This window comes from Armigeres subalbatus, chromosome 2 (assembly GCF_024139115.2).
Source record: "Armigeres subalbatus isolate Guangzhou_Male chromosome 2, GZ_Asu_2, whole genome shotgun sequence".
NCBI lineage: Eukaryota > Metazoa > Arthropoda > Insecta > Diptera > Culicidae > Armigeres > Armigeres subalbatus.
Window position 1 is genome coordinate 21394651 of NC_085140.1, and position 14429 is coordinate 21409079.

At 43.0% G+C, this 14429-nt stretch overlaps 1 long non-coding RNA gene across 1 annotated transcript in view; it reads right to left on the bottom strand.

Moving 5' to 3' along the window:
- The window catches only part of LOC134214117 (uncharacterized), a 29678-nt gene extending 22989 nt beyond the window's left edge, over positions 1-6689 (bottom strand). Inside the window, exon 1 of the long non-coding RNA XR_009979665.1 lies at positions 6080-6689. This is a non-coding gene — a long non-coding RNA (uncharacterized LOC134214117). The remainder of the gene's footprint in view (positions 1-6079) is intronic.
- Positions 6690-14429: the final 7740 nt, after the last annotated feature.

Sequence of the window (14429 nt, forward strand, 5' to 3'; positions counted from 1 at the left end):
TGCGAGGTTTCGGCTTTTCAGTCTGGTTATTTTTAGATTAACCGTTTAAGATCTGACCCAACGTTTCGGCATGTTTTTGTTGCCTTCATCAGGGAGAGAAAAAGTTTATTTTTAAATTGTACAAAATTTATTGTGCGTAAATGTGGTGCTACATCCAAAGTCTTTGCAAAGAATATTATCTTTTTGAATGTTGGTAGATTGGTGCTTATAATGATACAGGATTAGATAGTGTGGATGTAGATAATTGGGCTATTGACTTACGTATGCTTCATAAATTGAAATATTTATAATTTAAAAATGAACTTGTTTTCAATTTTGTAGATGGAGTTACGTCTAGCTATTGTATAATTATTTTTGATGATCTTGACTATGTGTGTGATTTGGGCATTGGATATTTGCAGTTGAACTATGGGGCAATTTAGGAAGGTTTAAAAAATCCATGTTGCTCCGCACAGAGTTTCCTCCGACAATTTTAACTGATTTGGATAAAAGCACAAGCCGCTTCAAGTAAATAGTAAAAAGAAAACCTACATAGCCATAAGGAATACTCAAGAGCTTTCACTTAAAGAAAACCGAATCCGAATCTCAACCGGAATTCGTAGTCTATTTAACGACGTGTTCTTCTTCTTATTGGCATTACATCCCCACACTGGGACAGAGCCGCCTCGCAGCTTAGTGTTCATTAAGCACTTCCACAGTTATTAACTGCGTCTTACCGCACTGCTTAGGAGGGCCCCGACGACGTATTCTTTTTAAAATTTTAAACGGATTATGTTCAGAGTCCCGAACGGATTCTTTTCAGAATCTCAAACGATTTCTTTTTAGGATTCCGAACGGATTCTATTTACAATTTCAGGCAGATTCTGTTAAAAATCTTGAACAAATTTTGCTCAGAATCTCGAACAAATACTGATTAGAATCCCAATAGAGCAGCGGTTCTCAACCTGGGGTACATGTGCCCTTGGGGGTACCTTCGCTGTTCCCAGGGGTACCCCCAGGCGGATGAATGACAATTCAAATAAAAACTTATTGACTTTTGATAATTCAGGACCGATTTGTGATTAGAGCGTAACTTATTTTGTTAACAAACATTGTTTTATTGATTCCGTAGAAGAACAAGAAAGAAGAACAAAACGTCGAATGACTAAAATCTAGAATATAAAGGTTCGGAACCATCCATATTAGAGATATGAAGGCTTTTTTCGAAAAAGCTCAGTAGCTTCGTCGCAAAAGGCATGGAAGCCTCCTGTCAAGCAGCGAGTAATCTTTCTTTCGAGAGGTTCTGAAGCCTCCTTTCAACAGGCTCAGAAACCTCCTTTCAAGAGGCTCGGAAACATTCTTTCAAGAAGCTCTGAAGCCTTCTTTCAAGAGGCTCGAAAGCTTCCTTTCAAGAGGCTTGGAAACATCCTTTCAAGAAGCTCAGAAGCCTCCTTTCAACAGATTCGGAAGCCTCCTTTCAAGAGACTGGGAAACCTCCTTTCAAGAGGCTTGGAAACCTTCTTTCAAGAGGCTTGGAAACCTCCTTTCAAGAAGCTCGGAAGCCTCCTTTCAAGAGGCTCGGAAGCCTCTTTTCAAGAGACTCGGAAGCCTCCTTTCAAGAGGTTCGGAAGCCTCCTTTTTCAAGAGGCTTGGAAGCCTCCTTTCAAGAGGCTCGGAAGCCTCCTTTCAACAGGTTCGGAAGACGAATTAAGTTTTCAATTCTACCAATTATTTCGATATCTTTGCAGATACATTCCACTAAAAAGAACTTAAAATATTTTTTCTGAGGTTCGGAAGCCTCTTTTCAAGAGGCTCGGAAAACTCCTTTCAAGAGGCTCAGAAACATCCTCGGAAGCCTTTTTTCAAGAGGCTCGCAAGCATCCTTTCAACAGGTTCGGAATACGAATTAAGTTTTCAATTTTACCAATTATTTCGATATCTTTGCAGATACATTCAACTAAAAAGAACTTAAAATTTTTTTTCTGAGGTTCGGAAGCCTCCTTTTAAGAGGCTCGGAAACATCCTTTCAAGAAGCTCGGAAGCCTCCTTTCAACTCCTTTCAAGAGGCTCGGGAACCTCCTTTTAAGAGGCTCGGAAGCCTTCTTTTAAATAGCTCCGAAACCTCCCTTCAAGAGGCTTGGAAACCTCTTTTCAAAAGGCTCGGAAGCCTCATTTTAAAAAGCATCGGAGCCCCCTTACAAGAAGCTTGGAAGTCTCCTTGAAGAGTTTCGGAATCCTCGAAAGCCTCCTTTTGAGAGGCTCGGAAGCCTCCTTTCAAGAGGTTCTTAAGCCTCCTTTCAAGAGGCTCGGAAACCTCCTTTCAAGAGGCTCGGAAGCCTCCTTTCAAAAAGCTCCGGAGTCTCCTTTCGAAAGGCATGGAAGCCTCTTTTCAAATGTCTTGGAAGCCTCCTTTTAAGAAGCTCCAAAGTTTCCTTTCAAATGGCTCGGAAGCTTCCTTTCAAAAGGCTTCTAAAACCTCCTTTCAAAAAGCTCCGGAGCATCCTTTCAAGCATTATTGTAAGAGGCTCGGAAGCCTCCTTTCAAGATGCTCGGTAGTCTCCTTTGAAAAAGCTCCGAAGCCTCCCTTCAAGAATCTCGGAAGCCTCTTTTTAAAAGGCTTGGAAGCTTCCTTTCAAAAATCTCCGGAGCCTCTTTTCAAAAGGCTTGAAAGTCTCCTTTCAAGAGGCTTCAAAGTTTTCTTTCAAGAGGCTTAGAAACCTCCTTTCAAGAGGCTTGGAAACTTCCTTTCAAAAGGTTCGTAAGCCTTTTTTCATAAGCCTCGGAATTCTGCTTTCAAGGGCTCGGAAGTCTCTTTTCAAAATGGTTGAAAGCCTCCTTTCAAGAGGCTCGAAACCTACCTTCAAGAGGCTCCTTTCAAAAGGCTTGTAAGCCTCATTTTAAGAGCCTTACAAGCCTCTTTTCGAACGGCTTGGAAGCTTTCTATCAAGAGCAGACTTGTAAAATGTCATCTGTATGTCATTTGACTAATTTTTTCATAACTTTCTTCAGAAGCCAAATTTGCTTCAAAATTTTAGATGTACGCATAACGCTTGAGTAGTGCTATATTTTTGTCCAAGGGTACATTGCTCTAATTATAACATCTGAGGCTAGGGAGTGAATTCTCTCCAAAATGTCACGTGTCATTTGACATAATGTCATTTGAATGACATTTTGCCTCCCACGCCCCAGATTACATATTTACAGCAATGTCTTGTAAGACAAAGTTGTAGCCACATTGAGGCGGTATAGGTTCGTCATACTTGATAGTTGATAGCTAACTACTGAAAAAAGTTCTGGGAATATTATACAAACGAATGCAAATGACATTTTACAACACTGATCAAGAGGCTTGAAAGCCTTCTTTCAAGAAGCTCCAGAGTTTCCTTTCAAATGGCTCTGAAGTCTCCTTTTAAATAGCTCCGAAGTTTCCCTTCAAGAGGTTCGGAAGCCTCTTTTCAAAAGGTTGAAGCTTTGATTTTAAAAGTTTCGGAGCCTTGTTTCAAAAGGCTTAGAAGCCTCATTTAAGAATCGTGGAAGCCTCGTTTTAATCTGCTTGGAAGCCTTCTTTCAAGACTCTTGGAAGTCTTCTTTCAAGAGGCTTGGAAGCCTCCTTTCCAGAGGCTCGGAAGTTTCCTTTCAAGAAGCTCCGAAGTTTGCGTTCGAAAGGCTTGGAAGCCTTCTCTCCTTTCAAAAGGCTTCTAAAGCCTCCTTTCAAAAAGCTCCGGAGCACCCTTTCAAACCTTATTTTAAGAGGCTCGGAAGCCTCCTTTCAAGCGGCTCGGTAGTCTCCTTTGGAATAGCTCGAAAGCCTCCTTCCAAAAGGTTTCGAAAACCTCATTTTAAAAAGCTCCGGAGACTCCTTTCAAAAAGCTCCGGAGACTCCTTTCAAAAGGCTTGGAAGCCTTCCTTCAAGCGGCTCGGAAGTCGCCTTTCAAATAGCTCCGAAGCCTCCCTTCAAGAGGCTCGGAAGCCTCCTTTCAACAGGCTTGGAAGTCTTCTTTCAAGAGGCTTAGAAGCCTTTTTTCAAGAAGCTCCGAAATTTCCTTTCAAAAGGTGGGTATATTTGACCTCCACAAACGTCAAATCAGGGAACCCGCAGGCAAGCTTGCGGCCATTACAGCTCGCGGAAAACTGGATAGGGCACTGCAAGGACTGCTTTGTCTCTTTTTCGCTGCAAAGAAATTAGAAAACAACAAGGCCAGTAAAAGTCAAAATGTATGAAGAACGAAAGAGAAAGAGATTTTTCCGTGCAGTACCCTATATGACAAGTTATGGTGAACAATAAACATCAAGCATGAAAAACGTGAAAAACATAAGACTGAGCCGAAAGGATGCTATGACAAAAAAATTTATGCCCGTCTCTTTTTTTTCTCACGGAAATCTTACTCATTTTTCGTAAAAAATTTGAGTAGTTCCACTTTTTACGAAAAATGAGGGAGATTTCCGTGAGAAAAAAAGAGACGGCAATACAATTTCACTCAGTCTCTTAGTGATTTGAAACAGGCGTGTACCTAATATTAGGCACTTTTCACCTAAAGCGGAAGTTTAGTGTGTAAACTAAAAACAAGGTACTCGATATATAAAAATATAAAATAGTAAAATATAGTTATTTTGAACAAAAACAAACCAAAATTTAGGTTTTATTTAACTTTTGTAAACATGAGATTACTTAACACTTTACTGCCCTTGTTGAGTAGTTTTGCTCTTCATTTATTACAACAAAGAGAAGAGGGAGGGAGATCCAAGAAAAAAAGGACCTAAAATTAGGTACTGTTTTCTAGCCGTGTAGACTAAAGTGCCAAAATCATGAGAGAGAGAAAATTATTTTTCAGTGCAAAACGTAAACAAACTCGCTGGCTCACCCATGCTAAAATCCAAGATGGCTGAATCGTGAAGCTGTCAGATTGGAACACCTAATGGTGTATTCATCTTGGTGCGAACCCTTGATAGTAAGCATGCTGGCTCGGCTTATTTTTGCCTTTCTCATACAACAAAGTTGTACCGAAAGACTATCATTTCACTCCAAAATCGTACTTTTTATAAAAGTCTCTGAGACCCAAAAGTTATTTACAATTCGGATTTTTATCAACATGTAATGTTTGAAGGATCCCAGAACTTTGTCAAACCGATCATTGTTCTAAATACAAAGTGTGAGGCGTGAGAACGTAAATAAAAAATGTCACGGAATGTCATGACATTAATGCCATTTGACACTAATTCGAGTCTCGCCAATTTTAGAATTAGATCAGGATCTACAACATTTTAGTATCCTTTAAGGGCTATATGTTTATTTAGAAAACACAATTAAAAATAACTTGTGAAAAAAGTTATTATCAAATGAGTAACATCGAAATGACATTTCCCGTCACTGATTCAGATACATTTTCAGGCAGTGAATTAATTCTTAACAAATCTTGTAGAAATTTTATCGACAAAATTTTATTTATTTAGGGTTATCATCTTTTCCACAACTCCGACCTTGTAGGCCTGACCCCACTGAATGATATTTTTATAACTACACCGAGACCACGGTTTGATTTTAGTCGAATGAAGTATTTAGCTTTGATGACATAATGATTAAATTACACAAAAAATCCAAAGAAATCGAAGCGAAATCATGTGGTATTTGAAAGGTTGTGATAGTTGAGGCAACTGAGTGAAAAACAACCTAAGTGTGTTGTGAATAAGAGTGAGTAATGAACTTAGCTTCAATCATTATAATGCATGTTAAATTACTGGTTAAATTAAGAATTATTGTTGCTTGAATTCAAAGTGAAGATAAAAAGCTCACTATGAATGAATGAATGATGGAAGGGAGTGATACATTCATTATAAATTATTTCAAAATTAGGGCTAATTAGTATTGGTAATAATTGTGTCCAAGTCCATGTTTCATAATGTCTTTGAGCTTGTATTACATGAGTATGCAATAACATTTACATCTCCAACCACTACTTGCTCTACATGGATTGTAAGATTACTTTTGTATGCAAAACATTTCATATCCTACGCGCGTAACACAGAATGCTCTTCCAAACATCGAAACTTCACACAAGTACACTGAGTCGTAGTTCGTTGAGCCAGTCTATTGTAGACCTACCTAAATCTAGCTGTTGTCGCCTTTGTTGACTACAAAAACACTCGGTTTCACTCGAGGTGCGCCATGCTGTTTTCTTCTGCGAAGAAGCACTTAAAATTAACCACCACCACCGCCAGCTTACGGTTTGAACTTCTTTCATTGCAATCGTGTCCTCCCAGAGGAGGCTCCACTTCTGAGGTGAATTGCATGGCTAGTGCTTCACTTGGGTCGAGACAAACGACGGTCATGCCAAAGGATATTGAGAAACATTGTGTTGTGGCGGTGACACGTTGTTGCATTGTTTTTGGACGAGTAATCATCATTAGCGTCGGTGGCTAGTAGCTGGCAAAATTCGGTGCTACAAGTCACGAGCTTTTTCCAAAATAAGCATTTTGATGGGACAGCTCCTAATCCTTTGCCAATTTGGTATATTCAAGCACTAGGCCACCCTCCACAATTAAACACGTTCCACGCATTCACTCGAAATATCGACTCAAGCATCTGGCGCTAGACTTCTGTAGGTAAAGAACGAAGGGACAACAAAACGCGCTGACGACTGGAGCAAACGTCGCGATTGATCCACAACCGACCGGCGAATCCACAGCACAAACGACGGCCCTGACGGACATCCAGCGCGAATCAGACTGACTGAACCTACGACACGATTCTGCTACTCCCCCAAAACCTGCTCGAAGAATATTCTCGCTCCAAGGTGCGATGCTCCGACATCATCTGCAGATGCATTTATCAAAAGCAGCCCCAATCTCCAACAGCTGACTCGTTTCTCCTTCGATTGCGTTTTTCGCTCTCGTTTCTCTTCCATTTCCACGCGCTCTCATCATCATCGTGCGATTAAGAACAAACATTTTCCACCGAAAAAGCTTTTATCATCGCCTGGCCTATTCTGATCCCTTTCCCTCCCATTCGGAGTGGCATTGGAGCGAAAACTTTTCGAACCGATTGGGCACAGAACGAGACACCAATATAACGCACGTGCTTGCTCGGCGAGCTTTCCGAATATGTGATGGAAAACCGAAAAGCCTCTCTCGCAGTTAGCAAGTTCTAGGATGCGTCGCATCCCAAGAACTTTCCCGCGAATGATTCTTCTCTCCTTCTTCTTCGACTTTTCTTCTTTATTTGGTGGGTGGTTGAGATTTTGTATTTGCATCCATCATAGGAATAATAAATACGTGGGTGTTGAACAATAAATTGAATGAAAATTCCGATAGGTTCGGGGAAGAGTTTGGCGACGTTAAAAGTCATGTACACATCGCATGAATAATTTTCACACAATAGGGGAACTGGGGGTAAAGGCTACCTTACACATCGGAAGAATTTTCCGCCGGATTTTGGTCCCTTTCATTGCCATTAAGTGTTAGCAAAGCATGATAACATTCAGGTTTATTAACTTTCGACTACAATTAGATTTAAACGAATCTGGAACAGAACTTGATAAACAATAATCATGACTTTCTACACATATTCTTAGTCCCCATCCATGCTTTAAATCCAAGCAATGGGAGTTCAAACGATATTTCTTTTGTAAATCTTTCCAAAATATAGATTAGATTAAATTGGATATTATTTAAGTATACCTACCGCAAAACAATTGATCAAATTTATATAAAGTTTTTTAAGTAGAATGTCCCACAAGTCCAGATGATATGCTTTTGTTGTTCAACAAAACTCGGCCTCTTAACTTAACAGATATACAAGTCTTAGTCTGACTGTTAACATAGTTGTGGAATAAGGAAGAGTTGTTATCTCTTAGACTAGTTGAAAGATGAGTGATGAACTTATGAAATAATTTTAAAAAATCAATCGAATTTAAAAAAAATAGTTGAATGATTTTAAGATTTGTTCATTTTAGGATCCTTCCGAATTTCCACTAACTATGCGTAATTACACAAATTTTGAACTCTAACGAAAACTTACAAGAATTTCTCACATAATGTTGTAGTTCCAGTTAAAAACTGAATAGCTCGGATCTCAATTTATTTTTCAAAAATCCTTAAAATATTTCCAGAATTAAGAAACAAAGAAAAAATTGACATAAATCTCGCAGAATCTCAAACGCTAGTGTAAATAATATTATACTTTGCCACGTACGCTTACATCGCGGGCGAAAACCAAACGTTGCAAATAAATATATTTGCGTTTGGTTTCACGCCACTTCTGATTCTGCTTATTTCTTCTTTATTTCGGCCATTTTTGAGGATGGTGTCCTCCAAAAAGGTCTTGATACCAAAGAAGGTTGATCCGACAATCCGATATGCACTTTCTTTAAAGTGCAAAACTCAATCGTAACTAGCTAATTTGATAGCGCGGAGGAGGGAGATGATGCAATTAATTTGAACGGATGGAATCATTAACAGCAACCAAGCTATACCACGCTAAACCCGATGCCGCCGAAACAATCCATTTTCGCAATTAACTATTTCTTTCCATAAAATGCTGGTCCTGAGAAGAACCAATTTTCTTTTCCCAATGCGTCTTTCCAATAACTAGCTGCATCCAAACGCTTGTCAGTACCTTGCGTTGAAATTGTCCGACCGCCACTTGATGATTTTTCGTTAAACCTCCACCATTTAGAAAAAAAAATTAAGCATTGCCACTGCAACCCACGCCTTCGTGCTGCTGTGTCCGCTCCGCTGCATCAAATTTTGTCGAACCGCTCATTCCGCTCTCTGTGGAATCCCGATCAAAATGGCTCGCGCGCGCCGAACAGCAGCTTTCTTGTATTTGATAAATTAAGCCCGTAAGCCCCGCCCCTTTGTGAGCTGATATGGGTGTAAATATAATGTTCACTCATAACTGTCGCGATCGAACTATCCAAGTTCCACGGACGTGTTTTTTTTCTCGCGCATTTTTTCGAAGTGTTTTTTCTCGTTTGTTCGCTGTTTACGTTTTCGCTTGTCGCGTTGGCGTTATTTTCTCCCGGACCCGTCATGGGAGACTCGGTGGCCGATTCGGTCGCTGGAAAAGTGCCTAAGCGCACTGCTCTTGGAGGCGCGGGTAACCCCTCCAACCCGAGTAGCACACATGTTTCAAGTCAGTTGCCGTAACTCATATGTGACCGAATTTAGTCACAATCAAGTCGCTGCAACCAGATTTGATAGAAATGTGCTACTTGGGAAGCAGCTTTTGCAGAGCAACGTGTTCTCTCCGTTGCCACTTGATGACGCCGGCAATCCGCCGAAAAAGAGGAAGAAGCAGCAATCGCAGCTGCCGCAGGTGCAACCGGAGCGGAAGGAGAAATGCCCGCCCGTGTTTGTCAAGGGCGATCCACCGGATTTGCGCCCAAAAATTCGCCAGCTGATCGCTAAAGGGCTGAAATGTACTTTTCGGCTCTGTAGCGAGGGCGTGAAAGTGATGCCGGCAAACAAGGACCATCATCAATCCGTCGTGGAGTTCCTCGAGGTCTACAAGTATGAGTACTACACTCATGACCACCCCGGCACGAAGCCGCTAAAGGCTTTGCTGCGAGGACTCCACGACATGAAGGAAGAGGAGTTGAAAGCTGAGCTCGAAAGTTGCGGATTGAAACCGGTGGCCGTGCACAAGATCGCTCGTCACGACAAGACGAGGAGATATCGCGACCAGCTTTACCTGGTCCACCTGGAGCACGGCTCCACCACGTGGAAGGACCTGAAGCTGGTCGGCGTTATAAATTACACCGTCGTTGACTGGGAGCGATATCGGCCAGTGCACCGCGACGTCACGCAGTACACCAACTGCTTCAATTTCGGGCACGGCACCAGGAACTGTCGCATGAAGCCGCGCTGCAACAAGTGTGGCGAACCCCATCTGACTGATGAGTGCGACAAAATGGAGGTGGCCGATCCCAAGTGCGCCAACTGTGGCGACAAACATCGGGCCACCACAAAGGGCTGCCCAAAGCGAGCCGAGTTCCCGGAAATCCAGAAGAAGGCTTCCACCAGGACCATTCCGAAGAAGAACCGTGTTCCTGTAATCAACGAGGTGAACTTTCCAGCCATCCCGGCTCCCCGTCGTGTGATTCCAATACTCCCACCGCTACAGCCGCACAAGCGACTGTCAGCGGCAGCTGCATCGGTCCAAGCTCCAACATCGTCGGCACCATCCACCAGCGAATGGCCCCCGCTCCCTCCTCCTGGGTTCCATCGGCAGTCGGAGAACGAAGCCGTCCCACCGGAAGAATCTGCTCCGCTGTACACTCCGGAGCAACTGATGCCGATCTTCTCGCAGCTCGCCACTCGGCTGCGCGGCTGCAAAACCCGCTTCGACCAGGTCTTCACTCTTGGCATGTTCATCATCGAAAATGGCTGCTAGGGTGGGCCTGGTCAACTGGAACGCTTGCTCGCTCAAAAGCAAAATAATTGAGCTGAAGGATTTCCTCGAGGAGAAGGAAATAGACGTTGCGTTCATCACCGAAACGCACCTAAAACCGGAGGTGAACATCAACATCCCGGACTTCCGCATCGTGCGACTCGACCGGCCGACCAGGGGAGGTGGTGTGGCCATCGCTCTTCGCTACAACATCAACTGTCGTCTGCTTCCAAGCTTCCAACTCAGTGTCATCGAGGCCATTGGTGTCGAAATCACCACTTCGGTCGGCACAATCGCGCTCATCGCGGCGTACTGTCCAACGCAAGCCAAAGCCGGCGATGGATCATCAAGCTGACGCGGAGGCAAGGCCAGTATATCATTGCCGGCGACTTGAATGCCAAACATCAAGCCTGGGGCAACAGTCGCGGCAATCGAAACGGCACCATCTGGAGCAACGACATGGAGGAAGGCCACTACACGATCTTGAGCCCGGATTCCCCCACTCGGCTGAGTCGGTCCGGTGCCCACGCAACGCTCGACCTCTACATAACAAACCTGAGTGACCACGTCTCGCAGCCGATTGTATACCAGGAGCTCAGTTCGGATCACTATCCGGTGGTGGCGGAACTGGGCTCCTCGGTCAATCGGCACCAGCAGTTACGGCGGAACTACCACCGAGTGAACTGGCAGCAGTTCCAGCAGTGCGTCGATAACACCGTCGATTACGAGGTGCGTCCGGAGACGCCGGAAAGTATCGACCGCCAGCTGTGCGCCATCGAAGAGGCAATCTCGGTGGCCAGAGAGCAGCATGTCCCGACGGCTCGGCAGGTAAGCAACTCCTTAAACATCGATACACTCACCAAAGATTTGATTCGATTGCGGAATGTCACTCGCAGGCAGTTTCAGCGTACTGGACTGCCTGAGCTTAAGGCACGCTGCAATCGAATCACAAAAATTATCAAGGCCAGAATGGTGGACCTCAAAAATAACGACTTCTCGAATAAGATCCGCACTCTCCCAGATTATGCTAAGCCGTTCTGGAAAATGACCAAAATACTAAAATCAAAGCCTCGGCCCATTCCACCTTTGATCCCACTAGACAATAATGGCTCTAAGGATCGCTTGATAACTCCTGCAGAGAAGGTCGCTGAAATAGGTCGTCACTTCGTCAGCTCACACAATCTTGGGCAGAACATCGTCAGTCCACACGAAGCAGCCGTCAACGAGCATGCTAACAACATCCATTTGATTCCCAACGACTTCTCGGAGGAGTTGGAGATTTCAGCTGACGAATTGACGGCCTATATCAAATCGTCGAAGAACATGAAGGCCCCAGGCTTCGACAGCATCCTGAATCTTGAGCTCAAATACATGAGTGCTCCGTTCTTTGAGCACCTCTCGCTGATCTTTAATCAGTGCCTCCGGCTCAGCTACTTCCCATCGTCCTGGAAGTCAGCGACAGTCATCCCCATCCGGAAGCCTGGGAAGGATCCTTCCTCCCCCAAAAGTTATCGACCCATCAGCCTTCTCTCAGGGTTATCCAAGCTATTCGAAAAAGCTATTCATCATTACTTGTTACTTGAGTCTGCCGAAAATCTCAACATCTTGCTCGAGGAACAGTTTGGTTTCCGACGCGGTCGGTACACCAACACTGTACACCAACTGACTCGAGTTACCAACGTCCTCAGACGGAACAAGTTTGTCTCGAAAACATTCGCCATGGCCTTACTCGATGTCAAGAAGGCATTTGACAATGTATGGCATGATGGCCTGGTGTACAAACTACAACGCTACAATCTTCCCAGCTACCTGGTGAAAATCATCAACAATTACCTGTCGGCAAGGACATTCCGGGTCTCAATCAGCCGAGTTCCAATGCGCACAACATCGTCGCAGGCGTCCCCCAGGGTAGTATCCTCGGGCCCCTGCTTTTCAATCTGTTCACCTCCGACATGCCAGAACCTCCAGAAGGCGGCATTCTGTCTCTGTTCGCAGATGACACATCCATCGTCTACAACGGTAGAGTGATCAGAGCGCTAGTGGCAAAACTCCAACGAGGCCTGGATGCCCTGACAGAGTACCTCACCAGCTGGAAGATCTATATCAACGCGGCAAAGACCCAGGTCATCATTTTCCCCCACTCCAAATCCCCTAAACTTGTTCCGCCTGGTGACTGTAAAATCATCCTCAATGGCACGACTGTGGAATGGGCCAATGAGGCCGACTACCTTGGCTTGACCCTCGACAGCAAGCTTATTTTCAGGCAACAGGTTGACAAAACGGTGACAAAGTGTAACGTCTTGTTGAAACTACTGTACCCTTTGATCAACCGCCGGTCGTCATTGTCCCTGAAGAATAAGCTTGCTGTCTACAATCAAATCATCCTCCCTGTGATCGAATATGGCATGCCGGTCTGGGAGAGCTGCGCTAAAACCCACCACCTCAAACTTCAACGGGTCCAAAACAAATTCCTGAGGATGATCCTCAACACCCCTCCCAGGACAAGAACATCCGAGGTCCACCGTCTGGCCGGAATAAAAGCCTTACATGAACGCTTTGGTGAGTGTAAAGAAAAGTTTAGCGTCCGTTGCTTGCACTCGGACCAAGAAGCGCTTAGGGCGCTAGTTCCAATCTAGGTTATCAAATTTTTATTGTAAATATTAGTGTACATAGTAGTTAGGTTATCAAATTTTAAAAAACACATTAGCGCCTCCTGAAGGCCGTCATGATACATTATAATTCAAAAATTAAGTAAAAACATAAAAATAATAATAATAATAATAATTAAAATTGAAGTTGGAGGGCCAAGCCGGCCGATCACTGTACATGTTAAAAATAATTGTAGAACAAAAAATGTGTAAATAAAGAAGAATTTTACTACTACTGCGCGCGAGCTATTTCGATCGGGATTCCACAGACAACGGACCGTTTGGAGAATGACAAATTCTAAGAATCCTATGAAATTTTCTCGATTCTGAATTTGGTTATGAGATGTTGTTTATCTTAGATGCGTATTGTTGCGAGGAATAACAGCAGAAATTTGACAGCGTCTTCATTGATTTCATACAAAAGAAGGTTGATCCGACTATCCGAAATAAACTTTCTTCAAAGTGCAAAACTCAATCGTAAATAGCGAATATGATAGCGCGTCGGAGGGAGATGATGTAGTGAATTTTAATGGATGGAATCACTAACAGCATTCAAACTACCACGCCAAACCCGATGCCACCGAAACAGTCCATTTTCGCAATTAACTCTTTCTTTTCATGAACTGTTGGTCCTGAGAAGAACCAATTTTCTTTTTCCAATGTTCTTTTCCAACTAACTGACACCACAATTTGTAATAAATTTTCAGCATCGGCACTGGCCACAGTGCTATTTTAATGGTCAACCTTTTCTTCATATGATATTCTGGTTCGTTGAGGTTGAATGATCTGCAGCAACACATCGAGCACCACCACCAATGCGATGGATTTTCTTTGAAAATGTCATTAGCGCCTCCGTGATGTTGTGTCCGCTCCGCTCCGATGCGTCTGCTCTGCGTAAAATCTTGTTCAAACTGAGGATTAGATTCAAACCCGCAAGTGATTGATTTTTGATGTCTATGCTAGTGATGCATGTACGTGATTGATTAGTTTACCTATTTCTAAACTTTTTATCAATTATCAATAATAAATAGTGCAAAATCAGTTCAAATAAATACAAAGAAGCGTTGACTCATCCTTTATCGAATGGTCCAAAAAAATTGAAAATCCATCGAGAAACGGCTTAGATATTAAAGTTTAAAGTCTATCATATTTTCGTGACGGTCCCCGATTTTTGCAATCGTAAAGTGTATCCCAATATAGAAAACACAGACGTAGTCCTACGTCAAAACTTCTTCGTATGCTTTGCCGTGAAGATTTTTTCGATAATCATCCCGCATAAATTAAAACCATCTGCTTTACTGTAATTATTATTGATTTAAATTAAGCAATATGGTTACTATTTACAAAATAATCGATTTAAAATATTATTGTAAGATTACCTCGAACAAAAACCTGGGACAGACAGACAAAAACTA